The sequence below is a fragment of the Micrasema longulum genome, unplaced genomic scaffold (assembly GCF_059751315.1).
Source record: "Micrasema longulum isolate JH-2025_06_02 unplaced genomic scaffold, ASM5975131v1 h1tg000967l, whole genome shotgun sequence".
Classification (NCBI taxonomy): Eukaryota; Metazoa; Arthropoda; class Insecta; order Trichoptera; family Brachycentridae; genus Micrasema; species Micrasema longulum.
Window position 1 is genome coordinate 158254 of NW_028278158.1, and position 6692 is coordinate 164945.

Consider the following 6692-nt stretch of genomic DNA (forward strand, 5'->3'; position numbering starts at 1 on the left):
GGTCAATAGGTGCATTATGAGTAAACCATCTGTTTATTTATTTCTTATATTTATTAATTCATTCGCAATATAATTTTATTTACATTTATTGGGACACAAATACTCACTTCATGGGACCAGTGTCGTTAAAAATATTCCTGAATCGAACCCGAGATCTCTTACATGGTAGGCAAATTTGCAAAACACTAAACTCGGGGCTGAATTCGTTTGGCTGGAAGATCGTTTTCGACTCGATAGTTGCTCTCAGGTAAAAATCCTGAAAAAGGAAATCGAGTGAAGAAATTTCCGCCTCATAGTGTCGTAGTTGGTGCATTTGACTTTTATGCTTGAGGTCCTGGGTACGAAAAAACCTGGACCGTGTGTAACCATAGGGTTTTTTTTTTAATGGCTCTAATAATATATCGAATGTTTTAATTACTCTGCATACTTTACCAAATTCTATAAAAAAGATAAAATCATAGACGAAAATTTTATTACCTATGAATTCACCCTTCTCATTTTTTCCCCAAAAATTGGCGAGGCAATTATGATGCTCCCTTACGAGATTGTCCATTACGCCTTTCAGTGTCCAAGACCGTTTATCATTTCTTCCCCTTTTAAATTTTGGCGTAACCCGACACAAAATACCCTTAGCAAATATACCTGCTATCATTTGTGTGATGTTGCAATTTTCGAGCAGCAGATCTAGCCAAGATATTTTAAAAACACAATGTTCCCAAAGTATTTTAACGTAAGATTTTGTGATCTTATTATTTTTTCAAGTATGAAGAATTTTTAAATTGATTACGGCACATTTTTTGCAAGATAGTGCATAATCGGTTGGTATTTTAGCCTATATTTATATTAAAAAATATTGTTTTATTCCAAAAAATTGAGTTTTAAAATATTTTTTTATAGTTTTGAGTTAGAAAACCATATAATCCTGCAGTTTTACAGCACATAGGCACATAGGCGGTTAGGTTTCTGCCTCCTAGATTAACGGATAATGTTATTTAAGTATGAAAAAAATTAAAAGAATAATTTAATTAAAAAATTATGTTTTATATAAAACTAAATATGATTTTGATAAATTTTAAAATATGCAATAGGAAACTTCTTTATCGTAATGACTAAAAATACGTGCGTAAAATATGTAGGCCAAACAGGCATTTTTTTAAAATACGCATATAATAAAACATGTAGGAATCTACATAATAATAATATTAATTATAGGATAAAATGTTACCTTCCATTTTATAGGACATACATTTATTTACATGAAAAAATAATGTTAGAATAATTCGTATTGCTTCCAAAGATTATAAATGAAATGAATGTCTAACTCTCGTTTATTTTTTTATTAGCTAGTAAATTATATACAACAATCGGTACTATTCTTACTAAATCTTTTTTATAATTAAGTGAGGTATAAATAATTTAATTCTAATCATTTTAATAATGCTAAAAAAACTATAAATCGTGACGTCATCGGATGCTGTGTGACGTCATCAATTGTTTTTCCTAAAATGTCGATGGTTTTATGGAGTTAAAGCTACAAATTTCTATGAGTCGTTTGTTTACATTTACGGCGTTTAAGTCGTGTCACTTATTAAACGTCGTTTCGAGTTACGAGCACGAGGTGTTGGGTGATTTAAAATATTAAAATATATATTTTTTAAAATTAACAAAATACATAATACATACAAGTTTTTTAAATTAAAGAGTATGAAAGGCGTATTAAAATTACGGCGTACATACATACATACATAATAACATAAAATACGCGGATCTTTTGTAAAAGGTTTTTTTGAAAAAAAATAATTTACCGGGGATGGGACAGTTAGAACTTCGTAAAAGAAATTTAACAACAATATATAAATGTATGTATATACTCATAATACAAAAAGTTTTTTAGTATTACTGTAGATTAAAAAAAAAAATTCTCGTAAACTTCTGCTATCGTAGAAACTGATGGAAGAAGCAACAAAGGAATTGAATAGTAGAAAAGGCTCCCCACGTTCCGATAATGTATTTTGTCTCTACAGAAGAATTTGTATTTACTATCTCTTCACTCATTTCTGCTTTTCATAAAGGTATCAAAAACGAAACAGCTTAGAGCTCTTAACCACAATATGACAAACAAAAGTAAAAATATCGCACTAAAATAAAACGATTTGAAATTTAAACAAACTGTAGATTGCGCATCTTTTATCAAGTGCCATTGCCAACTGACTCAAAACTTAGGTATCCAAGCAGCGATGTAGGAAATTAAAAATGCATTTGTAAGAATTTACACTTGCACTTTTTACCTGAGTTTTGCATCATTAGGTCCACGCCAATTTTTTTGATGGATTTAGGAAAGAAAATATCCCGGAATTTAGTTTTTAGAAAAAAATTTGTGGAATTCGAAAAAATTTTACCTATCTAATGTAATAATGACAGAAAAAATAAATAAAACATTTGGACGACATGAAAAATATGTAAAAAAAATTCAAAATTAAGAAACCCAGAAAGTAGACATTAATTTTTTAATTTATTTAAATGTCTAAAATAAACTCGAAAATGACATTCATTGAAGAATGTTGTTAAATGTTCATTATATAAATAAAAGACGAATGAAACATAAATCGGCACCTTTGGAATAACCGGAGACTGGTCTCATCGCTTTTGCGGCATTTTCGGGACCGGTTAATCTTTATTATAAAATCAATTATCCATATACAAAACCAATAAGTATAAATAATTTGAAAAAAATATGTATTATTGAACTAAAGTGAAAGATATTGAAATATATTAATACATATTTGTGTATATTTTTTTAATACAATAACATTATGAAACGATAACTATTTTTCATGTCGTGACTTGCTAAAAAGTTCTATAGTAATTAGAGACGCTTATGCACATTTATTAAAATTTAAATAAATAGATACATACTCGTATGTTAACGTTATGACCCACACAAACACACTATAAAAACGATCATAAATTAAAATATTTTTTTAATTTATCTGAATAGAATCAAACCTTTACTACTACTACTACTACCATCACGCCATTTCCCCGTAGGGGTAGGCAGAGAGAATGGACCGCCACACACGTCTATCCTGGCATACACTCCTAGCCTCTTCCACATTTATACATCTTGTCATACATGCCCTTCGGTTCTGTCTGCTTTTGACATGACCAGACTTAAGATTTTGGTTTATCTGATCATGCCACGTCTTCCTTGGTCGTCCTCGTCTAACGTTGCCGTTCATTTTCGCCATATATACTTGTTTCACCATTCTCTCGTCGTCCATTCGTTCTACGTGTCCAAACCATCTCAGAGACCCTTTCTTAATCTTATCAATTATACTTGTCTCAGATTTACACTCTCGCCTGATTTCATCATTCGTAACCCTGTCATACATTGATTTCCCACACATTCGTCTAAGAGATCGCATTTCAACCGCGTTCACTCGGCTTTCATCCTTCCTCTGCCAGTTCCATGTTTCACTTCCATACATAAGTGTTGGGACTAAAACTCCGTTGTGCACTGCCAGTTTAGCTTCGATTGACATATTTTTATTAAAAATTACTGTGCTTAGTGCTCCGTTCATTTTGTTGCCCCAAACCTTGTTGAATCAAACCTTTCATTTATTTATTCTAATGTAAAACTGTTTACATTTATTTTGGTATAATTTTTGGTATTTTAATTTTTAAACAAAAGAAGAATTACTCGCTAAGCATCTATTTTAGAGGCTTGTCAGCAGGTGGGAAACAGAAGACACAGAAGGAAGTTATGAAAAATACACCACAGCGCCCAGACCAGTTGAGAAAAAAAATCTTGGATTTTTTTCTTGCAACTGACAGAAATAGAACCTGAGACGGCTGTTTCTGCGCTACCGTGGCGCAGTGGCGGCTGCCAGTAAACAGTTAAAAGTTTTGAGGGAATATAGATGTTCAAACATAGGAGGAATGATGTATGATGAATGTTACACTATACTAGTAGACCCGACAGACGTTGTCCTGCCCGAGCGTTGGCTTGCCCGCTATTAGCTGGTTCAGCAAACGTTTTTTTTGATAAACTATATACTAAGTGACATTTGACATTTCAATCTCTTCGTTTCATCATTGTGTGATTTGCTGTTGCCCAAATCAAAATAAAAAATAATGTAATATCACCAGCCACCTACCGGATCCAATTGTGAATCTAAACCATCCGAGGATCTACTTAAACACATTTAAAAAATGATTCAACATCAGTCCAGCCGTTTAGGAGTTCAGTGACATACACACGTACATAATAATGATATATATGGAGATAAAGTTGCCATTTGAACCAGCTGAAGATAGATCATAAGCTCTGTTAATGTCTAAACTTCCATATTCCATTCTCTATAATATTCTCTATCTCTGATTTAATACGTATTTTTGAATATTGTATTATATGTCTGTAAATATTTTGAAAATTTTATTAATTTTTAACTGAGATGATTTGAACGCGCTGCAGATAAATTTGATTGAAATTGGTAGATACCTGGATACATTTTTGCATTCAATCTCGCAGGTAAAATAGTTTAAACATTTCCAAAGTGCATTATTGAATTGCACAAAGGATATGCACGTGTACGGCGGGAGTCGCATTCTCGAGGACATGGAGAAATCATGAAAGCGAAATTATTCAAAGGATAACAAAAGGAATAATAGATGTATACTTTCGGTTTTTAAGACGCGGTATTCAGATTATGTTCGTCCCGTGAATCGACATATATCTTATATTCATGTTCAATTCGCGTGTAATCGCACTGAAATATTTCATACGAAAATATGATAATCACGATTTTTGAAATTGTGATGTGAAAATTGGTTTTGAGAATAGTTTTGAAGAGCAGTTCCTTCTACTACCACTACCATCACGCCATTTCCCCGTAAGGGCAGAGCAGAGAGGATGGACCGCCCCATATGTCTATCCTGACATACATTCATTTCTTCTTCCACATTCAAACATCTTTTCTTACGTACTCTCCAGTTCTGTCTGCTTTTGACATGACCAGGTTTAAGATTTTGGTTTATCTGATCATGCCACGTCTTCTTTGGTAATCGTCGTCCTACATTATCATTCATTCTCGGCATCCACATACTACTGTGATAAAAAAATAAGGTGATTTTTTATTTGAAAAACGGCTCTTCGACACGGACAAACCTTTTTTTTTTAGTTTGGTAGTACTATCACTGAAATCTGTGTCAAATTTCATGTCAATATCAGCATTTGTCCAATAGTTGCGCATGTGTTTTGTGAATAACCAAAAGTTAATTTAGCGACTTTTACAATGTCTGATTTTGTTGAGCAAAGAAGTTGCATTTAACAAAATTTCAATTAAAAGAGATTAATTCAGTATTTTCAAATCGATTATAATTATTACGGATAACTAATAAAGTGCCATTTTAATAATTAACTCGAGGAGGCTTAACAAAGTGATTCTATGAATATTCATTAAATTTCAACTTAAAATTTACAATCCAAGTAAACTATTTATTTTGTCATCAGATGCTTTGGATTTATTCAAATGATTTGGAGAACAAGTGGGTTTTAAGTATTTTACGAAACTTCAGTATTACTATAAGTATAAGCACTATCAATAAACATATTTTTGCTACATTAGAAAGGAATAGAAAAATATAATATTATATGAATGTGTAAATATAATATGAAAATATGTAGGTATGGGATTATAAATGGAATATTAATAGAATTGAGTGTTTAAAAAAAAATCCTGAACTAAGTAGAATACAAATTTCATTTGCATTTCCCAAATTAAAACGCTTAATCAAAATTTCATAACCTTGATTCATTGAGACACAGAAGAGATATCTTCGACCAGATTTCGCTTAACAAAATTGTAAATAATAAATTTGATTCATTAATTTACTTGCTTACCGTGTCTCCTTCAGACCAACTTGACTGTCTGATATTTTCTGTATTCCTAACATTTAAACAAATCATGGAAAACATTCTACCATCCCTCGTATATGTGAAACATTTAACAAGAATTTTAATAGTCTAGATATATTTAACACTCCATTTAATAGTTACAGAAGAGAAATAACACGCTTGATACAGAATAATAGAAAGTAGACGTTTTGTCTTTTTTTTCTTCTTTATTTCTCTTACTTTCTTTTATTCATCCTCCACCACTCCTCATAAGTTACTTTTTCCTTACCACTATCTCCTTGTTTTGTCCATATTTATTTTATTTTGATTTATAGTATATTTATTTTTTGTATAGTTCAACCATTGTCGCTTTATTTTATAATAATTACGTGAATACATGTTACTGGATAGTAGGCCCTTCGATTATTATGTATACGTTTTTTATAGTTTCTATTTATATTCATATAACCTGTTCATCTGTTTGAATTCTAAATAAATGTAAAGATATGTGTGAATATATATGTTTGTATGTGTATATATGTTTATGTATGTATATGTAAATTCGAAAAATAAGTCCAGTGCATGTGATGACAATCTAATTGTTTTACTAAAAAGTTTTAGTTACTTTACTAAAAAAATTAAGAACGTTTTCAGTCAAATTCAGGTAAATATTCATATCATAACTTTATAAAACACTATAAAAATATTACATTTGAAAATGGCGGATTTTAAACTATTCATAATAATAATATGAACGCTTTACAAGTGCCCAAGCTCAACACAGATTTTCTAGCGA